The sequence below is a fragment of the Amblyraja radiata genome, chromosome 2 (genome assembly GCF_010909765.2).
Source record: "Amblyraja radiata isolate CabotCenter1 chromosome 2, sAmbRad1.1.pri, whole genome shotgun sequence".
NCBI lineage: Eukaryota > Metazoa > Chordata > Chondrichthyes > Rajiformes > Rajidae > Amblyraja > Amblyraja radiata.
The window spans coordinates 68,453,084-68,472,085 of NC_045957.1; the positions used below are offsets into that span (position 1 = coordinate 68,453,084).

At 41.7% G+C, this 19,002-nt stretch overlaps 1 long non-coding RNA gene across 1 annotated transcript; it reads left to right on the forward strand.

Moving 5' to 3' along the window:
• The first annotated feature begins 2,528 nt into the window (after nt 1–2,528).
• LOC116984356 lies at nt 2,529–13,924 on the forward strand. Its single transcript, XR_004414998.1, has 3 exons — nt 2,529–2,674; nt 10,587–10,591; nt 13,912–13,924. It is a non-coding gene; the product is annotated as an uncharacterized LOC116984356 (long non-coding RNA).
• The last annotated feature ends 5,078 nt before the right edge of the window (nt 13,925–19,002 follow it).

Genomic DNA, 19,002 nt, shown 5'->3' on the forward strand with positions numbered 1-19,002 from the left:
GATCACAGCTCTGGATGGCATCGCTCAGGATCTCAGGTCCACACAAGCTTCTCCACCATGACAAGGTGACAATCCACGGAGAAGAATGTTTTGATTTACAAGGAATTTGACTGTTATACACCAAGGAAATTAATGAGCCACTCTAACCTATAACATCATTTTCAGTTATTTTAACTTGGATTACTCACAATTGTTGGACCACATTAATTCAAATGTTTTATTATGCGAAAAATGTTTGCAGTTTCTTTAAAGCAGCATGAGCAGTTCACTCTCAAAGACATCAAGGGATATGTTAAATGCAAATTTTAAAATTACCTTTGAAAACAATGTCTTAGTTTGCTAGTCAGTGGGAAGCTTTGAGTTTGTTGATGAACAAACTTGTTTGACAATAAAATAAGTCAACTAAGTACTTCTACCAAATAATGTAAGCCAAGCACAAATCTCATACTTTTGTCAATGCAGACATTTCTGGTTTATGACAGCTTCCTGTCATAGAGTCAAGTCAAGTCAATTTTATTTCTATAGCACATTTAAAAACAACTCTCGTTGACCAAAGTGCTTTACGTCAGGGCAGGTACTAACGTGCTACATGCAGTGGTACATAGATCTAACAATACATACATAAATACATACATACAATGCTCCCTCAACATACATACAAAATACATACATACAGCGCTCCCTTTTACATCTAGATTAAAGGAGTCGATGGAGGGGGCAGTTTCAGATGAGAAGTGGGATGCTGTTCCACAGTCTAGGTGCTGCAACCACAAAAGCGCGGTTGCCCCTGAGGTTATACCTGGACGGCAGGATAGTCAGTAGCCCCAAGTCGGCCGACCTGAGGGACCTGGAGGTAGAATGGTGGGTTAGCAGATTTTTGATGTAGGTGGGGGCAAGCCCGTTAAGGGCTTTGTATACATAAAGGAGGAGCTTGAAATTGATTCTGAACTGCACTGGGAGTCAGTGGAAAGAAGCCAGGATCGGGGTGATGTGGTTCCTTTTTCGGGTGCCCGTCAGAAATCTCGCTGCGGCATTTTGGACCAATTGCAGGCGGGACAGGGATGATTGGCTGATGCCAGTGTAAAGGGAGTTGCAGTAATCAAGACGGGAGGAGATAAATGCGTGGATGATCTTTTCAAGGTCGTCGAATTGGAGGAATGGTTTGATTTTTGCTATCGTGCAAAGCTGGAAAAAGCTAGCTTTTCCCACAGCATTGACATGTTTGTCAAACTTCAATGCGGAGTCAAATATCACGCCAAGATTTTTGACGTGAGGTTTGAGTAAGGAGGTTAGGCTTCCAAGTCTGCCTGCTATCGTTATGATGGAGTCCGAAGGGCCGAGTAGGATGACCTCAGAATTGCTCTCGTTTAGTTGGAGGAAGTTCTGGGCCATTCAACACTTTATATCCTCGAGGCAGTGCATAAGGCTGAGTAGATTTGATCGGTTGTTGGGTTTCAGGGGGAGTTAGAGCTGTGGAAGGAAATGCCGTGCCTTTGAATGACTTGGCCTAAGGGGAGCATATACAGGGAGAAGAGAATGGGGCCAAGGATGGAGCCTTGTGGAACCCCACAGCAAAGGCTAGCTGGGGAGGAGAAAGAGTTGCCTATGTTTGTAGAGAAACTCCTATCTTTGAGGTAGGAGACGAACCAGCTCAATGCCATCAATACCAACCCCGTACCGGAAACGGTCAATTAGGATGGTGTGGTCCACTGTATCAAATGCTGCGCTGAGGTCGAGAAGGAGCAGGATTGCACAGTCGCCGGAGTCAATGGCGAGAAGCAGGTCGTCGTGTACCTTCAACAAGGCAGACTCTGTGCTGTGGTGGGCCCTGAAACCTGATTGGAAACTTTCCAGGATGGTATTTTGGTGTAGGTAAGGCAGTTTCAAGGACTTTTGAGAGGAAAGGCAGTTTGTAAGTAGGTCTGTAGTTGCTAGGCAAGGTGGGGTCTAGGTTAGGTTTTTTCAGGAGGGGCTGGACCACCGCGTGCTTGAAACAGGTTGGAACATTGCCAGTGGCCGGAGAACTGTTGATGATAGAGAGGATGCTGGGACCAGCAACTGCAATGACATCCTTCAGAAGGGCAGTGGGGCCAACATCGAGGGGGCAGGTTGCAGGTTTCATAGTAGAGACCAGCTTTACAAGGGAGGGTAGAGTAATGGGTTGGAATCAGTCTAATTTAGAAGAACAGACCAATGAGACAGCTAGGTCACGGATGGGAGGGGAAATATTCGTTCTGATGTTCTCAACTTTGCTGGTGAAAAATGTAGTAAATTCTTCGCACTTAGCAGGGGACCCAGCTTAGCTGGTACTGGGGCAGGACATATGACAGAGGTAATGGTACTAAATAGGACCTTGGAGTTATGGGCGTTTTTGGAAATAAGGTCGGAAAAGTATTGTGTTCTCGCAGAATTTACTGCTTCCTGGTATTTGAGAAGATTGTTTCTCAGAGGTTCAAAGGAAATTTGAAGCATCAGATTTATACTTCCGTTCTGATCTTCTGCACTCTCTTCTTAGGGCTCTGGTGGTGTCATTGAGCCAGGGCCAGCCTTTAGGCTTAGGCTTTTTCATTCTAAGAGGAGCAACAGAATCCAGGATGGAAGAGCAAGTGGTATTGAATAAAGAAATGAGGTCGTCAGTGCTGAGATGGACGGGAGACGCCTCGATGGTGCAGATGTCAGGAGCAGCTATGAGAGCTTCAGAGTCGAAGAGTTTATGTAGCGGGTGTAGCGAACAGGGAGATGGGATTTTGAGGGGGAGAAAGGCAGAGATGCATCAAATATAATTGCGCTATGATCTGACAGGCAAGCATCAATAATTTCTATATTACAAATTGGGAGACCAGACGATAGCACCAGGTCAAGTGTATGGACAAGCTTGTGAGTGGGTCCAGTGGTAAGTAGAGTCAGATTGAAGGACTCAACCAGGTTCATAAATTCACTCACAAGAGGTTTAGTAAGACAGCAGACATGAATGTTAAAATCACCAAGAATCAGGACCCAGTCAAATTTGGGCAACAAGCTAGAGATAAAATTAGCAAATTGTGTGATAAAGTCCTTATGCATTTTTGGTGGGCGACACACAAGAACAATTAAAAGTGGACAGATTAGACCAACTATAATTAGTTGATGTTCGAAGCTGGAGAAATGATCAGCATTCAGGAGGCGGCAGTTGAAATGTTTCTTAAACACAGTGGCTAAGCCCCCACCGCGTCCGGAGAGCCTAGGCGAGCTGAAAAAGTTACAGTTATCAGGACAGAGTTCCACGAGTGCAGCAAGCTCACCAGGATTAAGCCAGGTTTCTGTGACCAGTAAGAAGTCCAAGCCACATGCGGTGTAGAAGTCATTGAGGATGAAGGTTTTGTTTTGCAAGGATCTCGCGTTGATCAGGGCCACTTTCGCAGGGACTGCACGTGAGTTGTGGTCCGGTAGCGGCTCCCACACCAGCGGGCGGAGATTCAGGGAGGCCACGCCGCTGCGTTTTAAACACAAGGCCTGGCTGGGAGCCCGCGGGCCGACACCGGGGACTGGAAAGATCGACCGGAGAGAGGCATTCCTGGGCTCGAAGGACCTCCGATGGATGGAGCGGTAGGGCCGACCAGATCCGACTTCACAGCACTGGGCGAGGTAAGCTGATGTTGAACGGGCGCGGGCGAGGTTCTTCAACATTTCCAGGGCGCCTACGCGTTTACTCTACCTCCTGGCTTGGCGCGTGCGGTGGCGGCTGCAAGGCCGAGCCCGTACACCCACCGGGAGCCGAGCGAGGAGCGAGTGGAAGGGGAAGCTTTGTCCGGGGCTTTGTCCGGGGCCTCGGATGAAGACCTCGACGACAGAGGCTCGGATGTCCAGGAGTGTTTGCCGTTCGTAGACCAGGATTGACTGCAGGCCATACGGACGTCCAGACGGGAGACGACGGGCAGCTAAACACAATGGCGTGGCCATCTTGGAATGAGGGAGTTGAGTTTAATTTATTGTCACGTGTACCGAGGTACAGTGAAAAGCTTTTGTTGTCTGCTAACCAGCTAACGGAAAGACAATACATGATTAAAATCGAGCCATACAGTGTACATTTACATGATAAAGGGAATAACATGAGTAACATTTAGTGCAAGATAAAGTCTGGTAAAGTCTGATCAAAGATAGTCTGAGGGTCTCCACTGAGGTAGATAGTGGCTCAGGACTGCTCTCTGGTTGTTGTTAGGATGGTTCATTTGCCTGATAACAACACAGGGAGGAACATTGTTTAAACCTTGTGTGTCATCTCACAGAGGGGGCAAGTTGAGGAGGCCATGTTGGTTTTGGCCAAGTGCTGCCTGTTACTTGCTATTAATTAGTTGAAAAAGAATTGCCACTTCTTTTGGGTGAGTGACAAAGGATCTAAAAAAGGGTTTATGGGCATGTGAGAGTTAATATATTGTAGTGCTACATGGATAAATGAAAAGGGAATTGGGATTGATCTGCTGCGAGCTGACATCAACCAAACGGGCTGGGTGGTCTCATTTTATGCTGTAAAAGCAGGTAAATGCACAGAACATAGTAAATAAGGTGGAAAGCAAAAGTACCCAATGATTACAATGTGGTGGTAATAATGGAGGCTTGCCAATAAAGGTGTGACTGTACAATGGATATTCCAGTCTGAGATATACTCAGAAAGAAGAGAGAGGAAATAAAAGAAAGTGGGATAAGGCTCTATTAATTGGAGTTATTATTAAAATACCAGACAATAATTTTATGCTTGAGGCATCAAGGATATAAACTATTTAGATAGAATTAATGTGCAGTAAAGCTGGGCCACCTAACGAAGGAAAGAGATGGAGGTGAAAACATCTAAGATGTAATTATTTTAGAGTAACAATAATTGGTATTTCAATTATCCTAGATTAGTCTGGTTATTTCAATTATCTTGGATTTGACTGGGAAAAGATTGAAGATAGTTCTAACACTTGTAAATTGTAGAAGAGAAAGTTGCATATCAAGGTGTTCCATCCCCTAAAGGAAAGAAATAGCACAGGGCCTACTCTGAGGGAACAAAGTAAGAAAAAGGGAGAATATAAAACACAGTAACTGCATTGACAATAGGTTTGGAGCAATTGATGCCAAGATTAAAAACAATTAAAGCCAAAGATTCTCAAATGGAGAGGGATTTGAGCACAAAGTGTTAAAAAATAGCAGATGGAAAGCAATCAAAGGTTGGTAGGCCTTAAAATTGGAGGATTATGGAAAAAGTGAGAATAACTGTGAACTGACTGAGTGAAGGGTTATGGAGAAAATAAATGTATCCTAAAATAGTGCCATGGATAATGAAAGGTACAGACATGAAGTGATGTATATTGTTGCATTTTACGTAAATCTCCCATAATTGATTGATTGATTGAAATTTTTTGCTTGCACGATACAGATGGAAACAGACCTTTGGCCCATTGTGTCCAGACTGACCATTGATATCCACACATTAGTTTTATGTTATACAACTTTCACATCCACTACCTACACACGAGGGGCAATTTACAGAGGCAAATTAACCCCCTCCCATTCCGAATCCGACCTTTCTGTACTGGGCCTCCTCCATGGCCAGAGTGAGCACCACTGGAAATTGGAGGAGCAGCACCTCATATTCCGCTTGGGCAGTTTACACCCCAGCAGCATGAACATTGACTTCTCCAATTTCCGGTAGCCCTTGCTGTCTCCTCCCCTTCTCAGATCTCCCTCAGCCCTCTGGCTCCTCCTCTGCCTTTCTTCTTCCCACCCACCCCCACCCCACATCAGTCTGAAGAAGGGTTTCGGCCCGAAACGTTGCGTATTTCCTTCGCTCCATAGATGCTGCCTCACCCACTGAGTTTCTCCAGCACTTTTCTCTACCTACAAACCTGCATGTCTTTGGGATGTGGGGGGGGGGAACTGGAACACTGAAAGGAAACCCACATGAACACAGACAACACTGTAGATCAGGATCAAACTGGGTGTCTCTTGTGCTGTGATGCAACAATTCTACTGGCTGTACTACTGTGCTGCCCACGAGTGGTTATTAGTTACACGAGCAAATATCTTAAGGAATTTTAAGCTGACATTGGCACGAAATTAATTTTTAGGGGTTCCCGTATTTCTTTAAAAAAAAACCCATGTACTGGATGACACCTGGTCCAAAACACTATCGATCTCTCCAGATCACATTACACGCCAAGGCTACTTTCTGCTTGTTGTGCTCATTTGTGGCTACTTGAAAACCCTAAAATTGTTCTTTTAGATGCAAACACCCTAAAGAGCATGTCTTAACAGCTTTAAAATGTTAACAAACGGCAGATTAAGTGTGTGCACAAATTAAACTAATGAAAGGTTGGGAACAGTTTTCACAATCATTTATGCTATTTAAATTGGGTTATTCATATGAAGTGGACAGAACTACCCAACTAAAAATAAAAACACTTTGTAATTAAAAAGGTATTTGCAGCTTTATTATAAAACAAATCAGGCAATGGGCCTATTCTAAAGAGATTTGAGATTCTGTTTTTCCATAGATGATTTTATGTTTTCTGTAAATGGTTTTATGCAAAATTTTAATGACCAAAATTAATATATTTTTTAATGCATTTTGTACCCAGATTGCATGCAATCAAATGTGATTTGCATTACGATTGTCAATTGTACACAAGGAAGAATCTCTTGGACAAATTCACTGGTATGAAACACATAATGGAGGCCCATAATTCATCAGAGAGCCAAGATGAATACAAAAAATGTCTAACAAAGGCAATGAGAAAAGATGGCGTGAGAACAGATTTATTGCTAAAATGAAACAAAACCCAAATATATAAATATTAAAAGGATAGTTGAAGAAAGCCTGGGTCTAATTATGGAACAAAAAGGTTATTATTTGGAGGAGGAAGGAATGGCTGATGAACAAAATAGGTATTTTATACACTCCAAATAACAATAAAAGAGGAGGAAGTGGCGAGATTGGAAAGGATATAAATAGACAAACAGTCGCCAAAAGTAGTAAAGTTGCCTGTCCTCAATAGGATTGACGGAAATAAGGGTTCAAATTATGGGAGGCATTGTGAAGAAGAAGTGTTATGTTGGGCACAATCTTCTATTCCATCTTAGATGTTGAACAGTGCTTGATGACTGGAGGATAGTAAAGGCTATGGCCTGTTTTTTTTTAAAAGAGATTAACCTGGCAATTATGTGCTAAAGTGAAAGATGAAAATTAATCTAAGACAAATTAATTGACACTTTGAAAAGAATGAGATTCCAAAGAAGACCAGGGACATCGAGTAGCATTGAGTGTGTGTGATATATGAAGATTAATTGACTGATAATTGGTAATATCAGCACCAATTGATCCAAGATTGTCAGTCAGTCAGTGTATGAGTGATAGGGCTGTGGTTCATTGATCAGTGTATGAAGATGGTGGCGCAGCTGATGGACTGGCATTTGAAGATGTATTTACTGACCATAAAGTAAAAGGCATTGAGCATTCCACATCACCTCATCCAGGACCAGAGGGCTGAAGTCTTTGTATTTATCTCCACAGCTTTATCTATAATTGCTGCCTTACAACACTAGAGACCCAGGTTCGACCTTGACTGCAGGTGCTGTCTGTACAGAGTTTGTACATTCTCCCCGTGACCTGCGTGGGTTTTCTCTGAGATCTTCAGTTTCCTCACACACTTCAAAGACGTACAGGTTTTTAGGTTATTTGGTTTTGTATAAGCGTAAAATTGGCCCTAGTGTGTATAGGGTAGTGTTAATGTGCAGGGATCGCTGGCCGGTGCAGACTCGGTGGGCGGAAATTACTAAACTAAAACTAAACTAAACAGAAAACAGAAACTCACAAGCTAGTTAGCTTAAGATGTGTCACAGGGAAAATGTTCCCAGTAATTAATGGTATCATGGAAATGTACAGCACAGAAATGGGCTCTTTAATTCTTCGTCATCCATGCCGACCATGATGCTCATCTACGTTAATCCCCTTTGCCCACATTAGACCCATATCCTGCCATTCCTTTTCTATCCACGTACCTGTCCAGACAGTAGTGGACTGGGTCTAAAAGTATTGGTTGCCAGGAGACAAAGGGGGCCCACTTCATCAAGGGCCCACTTGCCATCGGACAAGCTGACACACTAGCCAGTCCGCCACTGTGTCCAGATGCTTTCTAAATGTTGTAAATTATTAAAGGAGGGCACTCAGAAAAAATCATGGTAGACAAAATCTACGGTATGGCGGGTGAAAAGGATATCATGTTTGACTAATTTATTGAAGTACTCTGAAAAAGGAAAATGTGTTATGCATATATTTGCAGAAAGTATTTGATAAGAAGATGCATTCAAAAATGAAGGCCATTTGAAAAATAAGCTTATGATACAGGAGGTAACATTGGCATTGATGCAAGTTGGAACAAGTCGGGGACAAATGCTGGCTTCTGAACTTTTTACAATTTTATATCTATCTATATTACTAAAAGTGTGATCTTGACCGCTTTTGGCCCACTGTGCTGCGATTTCCGAGAGAACGCCGCCATCTACGGCCGTCATTTTTGGCCACCTCGCTCAGAGCCCCCCTCCGCCTTCCGGGACCAGAGGATTTTTCCCATTGATGAAAAATCAGAGAGATATTAATGTTTTTTTAAAATTCCCCATTCTCTCTGCTGCCCCCGCTATCGGCAGGGGGGAGGGGGAGGGACTATAAAACCCGGAAGTGTATTGCCTTACTCAGTCTCTGCCAGACCCAGGAAGCGAGAGGGTCATGGCTGTCTGAGCTGTGAATAACAGTGAACGCACACCTACTCCACGGTGAGTCCCCTCGATGTGGCTGCTGCCAAATTGTTTGCCTTTTTATTTAAAGTTTGTGTTCACAAAATGAATTTTGGTTGTCAGTTGGCTGCTGCACAATTGTTTGCCTCGCCTTTTTTTAAAAAGTTTGTGTTCACAAAATGAATTTTGTTTGTCAGGTGGCTGCTGCCCAATTGTTTGCCTCGCCTTTTTAAAAAATGTTTGTGTTCACAAAGTGAATTTTGGTTGTCAGGTGGCTGCTGCCCAATTGTTTGCCTCGCCTTTTTTAAAAAACGTTTGTGTTCACAAAATGAATTTTGGTTGTCGGGTGGCTGCTGCCCAATTGTTTGCCTCGCCTTTTAAAAAAGTTTGTGTTCACAAAATGAATTTTGGTTGTCAGGTGGCCACTGCCAAATTGATTGCCTTGGCTTTTAAAATCATTGCAACAGTTCGCTGCCAGCCCAAGAATCCATTCCGCCCACAATGTCTATACTAGCCCCCCAACTGGCGAGCAATATTGGAATTGGTGGAGAGGTGGAATATTGCGTTGGTGACCAGCCCTCCCATGTGATGCTGGGACCCAACGGGTCCCACTTAGTCTAGTATATATATATAAATATTGTAGCTAAAGTTGGTGATTACATGATTGGTGGCACAGCAGTAGAGTTGGTGTCATATGGGCCTGTCCTACTTAGGCTACTTTATAGGCGACTGCGGAAGATGTAGTCGCCACATGGTCGCCACATGTTCGCGGGTTGTTGCTGGGGAGTCACTTTCATGTCGTGAGTAGTTCCCGCATTCTGGGAACTAGTTGCAGCCTCATTAAAGATACCTCATTTTCCTAAAGATAGCGGAGTCGGGGTATATGGGGAGAAGGCAGGAACGGGGTACTGATTGGGGATGATCAGCCATGGTCACATTGAATGGCGGTGCTGGCTCAAAGGGCCGAATGGCCTACTCCTGCACCTATTGTCTATTGTCTAGTGTCTATTATGGATGCCATCAAAAATTAGCGGCAACTAGAATGAAGCCGTAGGTGGGTCGCCAGGAGGTCCTAATCGGTTGCCAGGAGGTCGAAGGTTCTCGGAGGTTATCGTAGGTTGTAGCCAGTGCTGACCGGTGTATTTCATTGGCTCATTGAGAAAAAAAAGGTAAGCAGTAGTTTTCAGAACCAAGGATAACCAACCGATAATGTTAAATGTCCGCCGAGCTTCACAGCCGTGTATCTCTGGTTCTTAAAAGTTGTCTCCACTTCTTCTCCCCCCCTCCCTTTTAAAGGACTTACCGTACACTGTGGTTTGGCTGTCTTTTTACAGCGCCAATCTTCCTGTTCATCGCGGTGTGTGTCTGCATCACCTTGGCTTGGCACCGTGTGAATTTTTTAGACAGGGCAAGCGGGGGGAGCGCTGTCTAAAAATTTCACACTGGCTGGTGAGGGAAGCAATGTGTTTGTGTGTGTGTATGTGTTCCACTCTGACAGTCGCCGTTCCATTTCCCGGTTTTTCAGGTGACTGCCGGCAACTTGACAGTCGCCAGCAGTCTGCTGAAAAATCGCCTAAGTGGGACAGGCCCATTTACAACGCCTGCAGCACCGGAGAACCGGGCTTGATCCCGACTATGGGTGCTGTCTGTACAGAGTGTGTACATTCTCCCAGTGACCAGCCTGGGTTTTCGCCGAGATCTTCGGTTTCCTCCGACACTCAAGATGTACAGGTAGGTAGGTAAATTGGCTTGGTATAAGTGTAAAATTGTCCCTAGTGTGTGTAGGATAGTGTTAATATGTGGAGATCGCTGGTCGGCGTGGACCCGTTGGGCTGAAGGGCCTGTTTCCACACTATATCGCTAAAATAAACTAAGAAGGGATGTTAGACACAAAAGGCTGGAGTAACTCAGCGTGGACTGGCAGCATCTCTGGAGAGAAGGTATGGGATGACATTTCGGGTCGAGACCATTCTTCAGACTGGATACTTCGGTTTTTTGATGGGGTGATAGAAGCAAAGATAGCTGATAAGCAATGAGTGTAAGGTTTCTACAAGTAATGGGAATGCAACATTGAGATAACAATCAGATCAACCATGTTTTGATTGAATGGCTGATCAGGCTTGAAGGATTGAGTTAACTCCTCCTGCACTTAATTTCTGTGTTCATGTTCCAATAGCAATTTCAGTTTAGGCTTTGAAGTCTTCTTGGATCTGTAGGGAGAATAACCCTTGATTCTTCACTTCTTAATCACCATCACAGGTGTGGTTTGTCTCTGCTTGTCTATGTTCTATTTTCTCATCCATTAAGTTGCAGTACCCATTTGGAATGGCAAGCCATTAAATGCAGCCAGAATCCATGCAGCCTTTGGGATGTGCAGGCTGGTTTTAATCAGGATTAGTCAACTTGAACTGGTGCTAAGCATTTATAAAATGGGGTCTTTAAATTGCTGTACTGAAGGCAATCAACAGAGTTGTTGCTATTGTTAGCAGGACACTAAAGTCATGATAATGGGCCGGCAGCACAGATTTAACGTGACGGGCTTAATCAGCGCAGGTTGATTGTGCATTGTGATCTAAAACCCCTTCCCCCATGTGCTACAGATGCATGGAGTTTTATGGAGTCAGATGAGCATCTTATTTTTAGCCCTCAATAATGCTTTATGTTAACAGACAAATGTGCAGAGAAGGTTATATCTGACACGCAGTAACTTCATGATTGTTCTCATTTAAAAAGAGAAATCATTTAGACATGGTAATGAACAGCAGATGAAAACAATTGTGTCCAATGATTTACCACATCCTGGCACAGAGTTTTTGGCAACAAGAACACGTTTTAAATACATCCACTGGGATGTGCCAACTTTGAATGTCAAATTTTTTTTTTTTTGCGTTGCTGGTTATAATGCTGCAGGAAGTCAATTATTATATCTAAAATTCTCACCCAAATGAAAAATTCAACCACTCTTTGGCCAGCTACTAATTTCAGATGATATATGTGATTGTCAAGTAAACTCAGAATGCATTTTGGCTGCCTTTGCACTCTCTGTTTGAAGACTATTTATCTTTATCAAACAAAAGGTGCAGAAGATGTGTGGACGGCACTTCATAAATGAGAATAGGAGCAGGAATTGGTTCCTCAAGTCTACTCTTAATTTTTATGCTCTCACCTCAGAGTTTTAAACCCACCTATTCTTTTTTATATTTCAATAAGATCATGGTTGTTGATTTACTTTAGACTTTAGAGATACAGCATAGAAACAGGCCCTTTCAGTCCACCGAGTCTGTGCTAACCAGTGATCACTGCGTACAGTCGCACAATCCTACACACTATGGAGAATTTACAATTACAGAAACAAATTAAGTTACAAACCTATACATCTTTGGAGTGGGGGAGGAAACTGGAGCACCCAGAGAAAACCCACGCAGTTACAGGGAGAATTACAATCTCCATACACACAGCACCCGGGTCACTTGTGCTATAAGGCTATTGTAGTGCTATTCTACCACTCCACTACTCTGCCGCCCTCGTCTCAACTTTACCATTTTGCTTTATTCATCAAAAGTCTAAAAATCTGTGGGAAAAATTGGAAAACCATGAGAAACTATATGCCGAGGATAATTTGCACCCATTTCAAGTGCAGGCCACAGCCAAAGTTTATCCACTCACTAATTATTATTAAGCACTAAACATGCTCTTTATTGCCTTAGTTCAAATCCATAGGGTCTCATTTTGAAAGTCTAATGTAATTTAAAGCTTGTTGGTGCTGATTGAAACCATGCCCACACCTTTTAATTTGGAAGAGATATTTCCCATCTAGGCAATGGCAGTCATGATGGAAATCTGAACAGTGCATCTTTAAATGAGGATGGTCTAAATTTCAATAGTTGCCTTAGAATATGAGGTAAAAAGAGGGAAGGAAGGCCTGTAGTGGTCCTCAAAACATTTTTAGTTCATGGCTAATAGGCCGTAGGAGGACAATGCACTCAAGGGCATTATCAGAATGAAAAACATTGGTGATATCACATTTATAGCTAAGGCCAGTGAAAAAAAACAATTATCTTTTTCTGTTTTTCCCCATTAGTCTCCATCAGGTGCAGGCTTGATTTATATGCTTAACACTTCACATCCATGTTTAAACATACGGCCTTTAATGACAAGCACATCCTTTTAATAAACATTGATCATGATACAACAGTATTCTAGAAACAACAATGGGATCAAGTTATTCCCTTGTTACAAATGATCACAGGATTATACAGCTAGAAATAGGCCTTCTGGACCAACACGTTTATACCATCCATGTTGTCTTCCTGACTCAGTCCCATTTATCCGCTTGTAGCCCATATCACTGTAGTAAACCTTTCCTATCCATGTACTTGCGTGTGTGTGACCCCCCCCCCCCCCCCCCCACATCTTCCAACAGTCCCTTCTTCCAAATGTCCCTTCTTCCAACAGTAACGATACTTTGAAGGTGGCAGGACGAACTGAGACTGGGAATGAGATAACAAAGGCTTATGAAAAGTGGTCTAATGAACAATATTGAGATGAGAAGAATGCTCTTGTGATGTTGGCTTAATGAGTTGTTGTTTTGAGGAAGGTGCTGCTGGTGGAAGTACGTTTATTTATAGTGTTTCAAAGAGGAATCGGAAGGTACAGGAGCTAGAAAACTGTAACGTCCAGGTCAGGAACAGCTACTTCCCTACAGCCATCAGGCTATTAAACACTACAATCTCAAATAAGCTCTGAACTACAATACACTATTATTATTATTATTATTATACTACTATTTGTTTTGAATGTGTGTATGTGTATATATATATATATATTCGATCATCCCGACGAGAGGTCTGTAGCGGCGACCGCGGCGGCTTCATGGCCCCGACCACGGATGTACAGAGGAGGAGGACTGACTGAACATTATTGCCTTCCACCACAATGAAGAATGTTGATTCCACTGTGGTGGATGTTCCTGTTGTATTCTATTGTGTATTGTGCTCTTTTTTTATTGTATGGCTGCATGGTAAATCAAATTCCACTGTATATATCAGTGTGTAATTGTGGGTATGTGTGTGTATATATACACACTGAACTTTTTTCTCTCCCGTTTATTATATTGTTACAGTGTACTATGTTTACATATTCTGTTGTGCTGCAGCAAGTAAGAATTTCATTATTCTATCTGGGACACATGACAATGACACGCTCTTGACTATTGGAAGTTGAACTTTGAAGGGCTAAGGGGAAAGGGCAAATTAATTGAAAATTACTTTGAAACACCAGTAACAGGTAAGATGCGCTGAATGGCCGCCTATACAATGGGTCGATAAGAATGTAGAGCTGAGGATACAAACAGATCAACCATAATCTTTTTAAATAGCTGACTTGAGGGGTCAAGTGGCCCACTCCAGCTTCCGGTTCCATTGATGGTATGATTTGGAGGATGTGCAGCAGGAATCAACAGTGCAAAATATCCCTTTGTTTAACTCTGCGTAAAATTGAGGACATTGTCGAAGATGGAATAGGAACATATTCATGAGATGTATAAATCTTTCGGGGCATTAGAAAGTCATTAATTCAATGAGAATGCTAATGCAACATGTAAGATTTGATTGCACTTTCAAACTTCTGTTTAGTGGAAAAATAACATGCTTTTCATTGTGTCAGCATGTTTCTATTAGTGAAATGGTTTATTGCTCTAAATTAGTATGTTAACATTTATGTATGAATTACCAATGCCTACTTATGCTATTTAAGGCTGGAATATAAAGTGCGAGTCTACTCATAACTCTCTTAAGAATGTAATTAGTAACATGAACAAAGCAGGCTGCTTTTGTGGTGAAGTTTTGTTCAATGTGTAGCTGATTCATGATCTTCGAACAAGAGGTGACTATTGAACCTTGCAAACAGCCAAAAACTAAAGCTATTTAAAGCTGTTTTCTCATAAAACAACTATTTTAAGACTCCCATTGAAACCAACACATGTTTTATAATTATAGTGAAACCTTATTTTGCTACTAATTATTTTAATGCTTTTTTCCTTTGAGATCAACATTTTAAAATAGAGGTTATGTTTGCAAAATGTGGCAATAATGTTGCATTATAGTTATGGTGATAATGCGAGAACCATAAGGAATAATATTACAAGAATTATAGTATGGTAATACTAAACACAGGAATATATCGTGACTATACTTGGCATCAGAATACCACAGTAGAAACTCTACCCGAGTTTCATGTCTCCAACATGGGTTAAAAGATAGTGAACATATCGATTTGTCAGAATTACTGTATCTGTATCTCCTAATTGCTGTAATAGACTAGGAAGAAGTGAATCTTGTGCTGCTTAAAACAAGGAAAGGAGGTGAAAAAGAAGTCAGTAAGCCCGATCAGTTGTTAGCAAACGTTGAAAGGTATTCCTACATCAGTGATAATAGGGCACTTAAAAAATCAAGTGAAGATAAGGCAAAATTAACATGATTTTATGAAAAATAAGTGGGTTAAAAAAATCTAACAAAGGTTTTTGGTTGATGTATTATGTAGAATGATTTAGTTCCAGACAATCTGATGTGATTGGAGTCATACACTATGGACCAACATGGCCAAACTTGCCCATGCCTGTTTTTGTGGGTTCTTAGATAGTTAGTGAGCCGAGTGTGGGAAATGCAGAATTCCACAAACAGTGCAGGAGGGTCTAATGGGTTTGCAGTGTAGTTTGCGAGTTGTTCTTCATCCAGTATTTAAGCAGGGCTCTGTTTGCTCCAAATGAATTATAATAAAGCAACATTTTTAATGGACATTCACAGCACGGAAACAGGTCAGTCGGCTCACCAGGTCCATGCCGACAAACGATCCCTGCACATTAACACTGTCCTACACACACTAGGGACAATTTATATTTACATTTACCAAGCCAATTAACCTACAAACCAGTACGTCTTTGGAGTGTGGTATTCGAACCCGAGTCTCCAGCGCAGTAAGGCAGCAACTCTACCGCTACGCCACTGTGCCGTGCATGAAATAATATTTTGGTAATGGAGGGGAATAAAGGGCAAGAAACAGTAGAAATAAATTGGCCATTTTCATACTGGATGGCCAATGTAGCACTCAACTGTGCACAAACTGCAATACTGAAAGATGAATGAATAGAGTTTAATGTTTCCCCATAATGCAAGGCCAAGTGGGGAAAAGAGTAGTGAGATATCTCAAATTGTCAAAAGAAAACACAAAGTGCTGGAGTAACTCAGCAGTCAGGCAGAAAACATGGATAGGCGATGTTTAGGATTGGGACCCTTCTTCAGACTTTGAGTCTGAAGAAGGATCCCGACCCAAAACATTGCCTATCCAGGTTCTCCAGAGATGCTGCATAATCTGCTGAGTTACACCAGCACTTTGTGTATTTTTTGTAAACCAGCAACTACAGGTCATTGTGTCTCTATCTATTACTATCCATTGGCAAGCTAAATGAATGTGCAAGAATATGTCACGGTTTAATGCATGGAACATCATTTTTATGCTCTTTGCAGAATACTGAAATACAATATATTTTAAATGGGAGAATCTGACAGACTAGTAATTTAAAAAAAAAAATTAAACATTGGGAATATTGCCTATGTTGTCCTATATTGAATCAGATTTGGGATATGAGAAAAGTAGTTTTGTGGTAGTGAGACTGCACTTTAAAGCTAAAAGCACAACAGGTACACCATTGTGATTGGGTTTCAGTTGTACATCAGAGGAAAGTATTTTATTTGTAAATCTGGTTTGCAGTGTTCATTTTGTGAGCTCACCTGTACATAGTGATGACTAGTTACAGAAGGTATGTCAGGTGCAACATTCATCAAGAGTGGGGAAATTGGAGTTACAATTACCACAACTTTAGTTCCTTCTTTTTCCTTTTCCTCTTCCTGCAACTTCCAGATCCTGGTTGACGACTGGTCTGGTAGTGTGAGGGCTGGTCTCTGATGGTGTGAGTTGCAAATCAAATGTTGACACCTATTGTGCCAAGGTTCACAGGGTGCGTGAAGCAGCACATCACGTGGAAGTTTCAGCATATCGATAGTTTGTTCTATCCCATTTTGGCTGGCAAAAGACCTGCCATTAATTGCATGATGTAAGCACAGGCATGAATTGTGCACCAGTGTAAGTGGTGTGCACAAAGTGACGGCCATGCAGCCAATGTCATGGTCTCTGCACCAAAGGAAAGCCTGCAATCACAGCAAAACTACATGCTCCATCAGCCATATGGCCTATCTCTACACATATGTAAAACAAGTCACAGGACATAGTGAGAAAACAAATCAAGTAGAATCTAATAAGTGGACTGATGAAACTAAATTAGGAATGGGTTTTATATTTTAAAATTCTAAAATGCTTCAAAGTCTGCTTTGAAAACAAAGGCTCTGATTGTTACTTTCAAGTGTATACATATTTATAACAGAATACTTTAATATCAAGACTGTGTACACATTCTTGATCTGTCCCCTGCCTTAAATCTACCATACACCTTTCATCCCTTTTTGTATTTCACAATACACATACTTTCTGATTGAAAAGACAAGCAAACAATTGTACTGGAAAACAGTCACATCATGTTGCTTGGGGCTATATAGTTTATTTTTCCGCTTGGGTATATCCATCTCATATTCTGCTTGGGCAGCTTACAACCTAACAGTATGAACATTGATTTCTCCAATTTCAGGCGACACCTCCAGACCTCCTCTCCCTTTCACTTGCCTCCACCCCACCCTGATGCACACATATTTCTCCCACCGTCTCCTTTCCCCCCCTCCATATGCTTATCTCCCATCCCAGTACCATAACTTTCCTTTTATCCACACCTCTCTCCCTTCCCCATACCATTCCATCCATATCTTTCCCTCCAACTTTACATTTTGCACCTCCTTTACCAACCTGAACTCCATCTGAAGAAGGGTCCCGAACCGAAATGTCATCTGCGAATTGCTTCCACAGATGCTGTCTGACCTGCTGAGTTCCTCCAGCACTTTTTCTTTGCTCAAGATTCCATCTGAGGTGTATTTTGTCTCCTGTTCACTTTTCTGCTCAGTAAATCTCAACCCATTTTAATCAGAAACATTGTTTTGATTTTTTTTTAGAATGGTGCACTTCTTAACAAAATGTTTAATTGATTTTCACCAATTTAGCTTCTTCTTTCAAATACATGCATTTTGGGTAGTTGTCCATCTAAAAACAATGCCAATGAAGGGTGATGGAATATTTTTCATTTTAATATCAGTGGTCACGCTTCAATCCAAAATAATACTGAATAATAATTCAGGGAACCAATCTCTCTCTAAGGCACAAAAGTCAACAAGTGTGCCTGTTAATGACAGCTGGCACTGCAAGGAGATTTATGGAGCAAAGGAAATAGGCAATGTTTCGGGCCGAAGCCCTTCTTCAGACGCAAGGAGATTTGTTGTTCACAGTGTTTTAGTGTCACAATGAATTGTGTTCTTTAACCATTGATCAGATTTTGCATTCAAATTTTTGGAGAGAACAGTGGGAGTTTATTATCATTTAGGTATAAATGGTACAGCAGCTTCAGGAGAGGATAGTTCAGTGGTTGAGTTCAAACATTGCTTTGGCATTTCTTTCTAATGGCCTCACCATTAGAATTCATTGGACAGTGCTAAGATGGTGTCTTATATTGCAGTTGCAAACTAAACCCACCACATAAAAATGTAATTTAACTTTCCACTATTACTATATTTGTCCCCACTCTATGTGTCCTGCACTTTATATCTTCCACAAATCCCAAGTTACTTGATAGATAGTTGAACTAACCATCCATCAACATGACTAGCTGGAACATATCCTCTTCCAAAATCACTTCTCCAGAATTGTTTTGGAACGCTGAACTAACTTTTGGCTTCCTAAGCCTATAATTTCCTGGTTTGTCCATTTTGCCATTCTTAAACAAAGGAAAATCATTGACTATTCCCAAGTCTACTGGAACCTCACCTGTGATAAAAGTGGATATAAAGATCTCTGTGAAAGCTACATCAATCTCCCCCCTTGCCTCTCTCAATGAGCAACCTAACACCACCACCTTCTTCTTTCTGAGATTTTTCTGTGATTTCTATTTATGATATTGTATTTGTACCAGGGATCAAGGCTAAGCCCTTTTTTAATCACCATTGGATACACTTCTTAACTATTTTGAAAGGACATTAATGAAACAAAAATGATCAAAATGAGTTTTGCTTCTTATCTTGAATTATGCCATTAGTTATTACA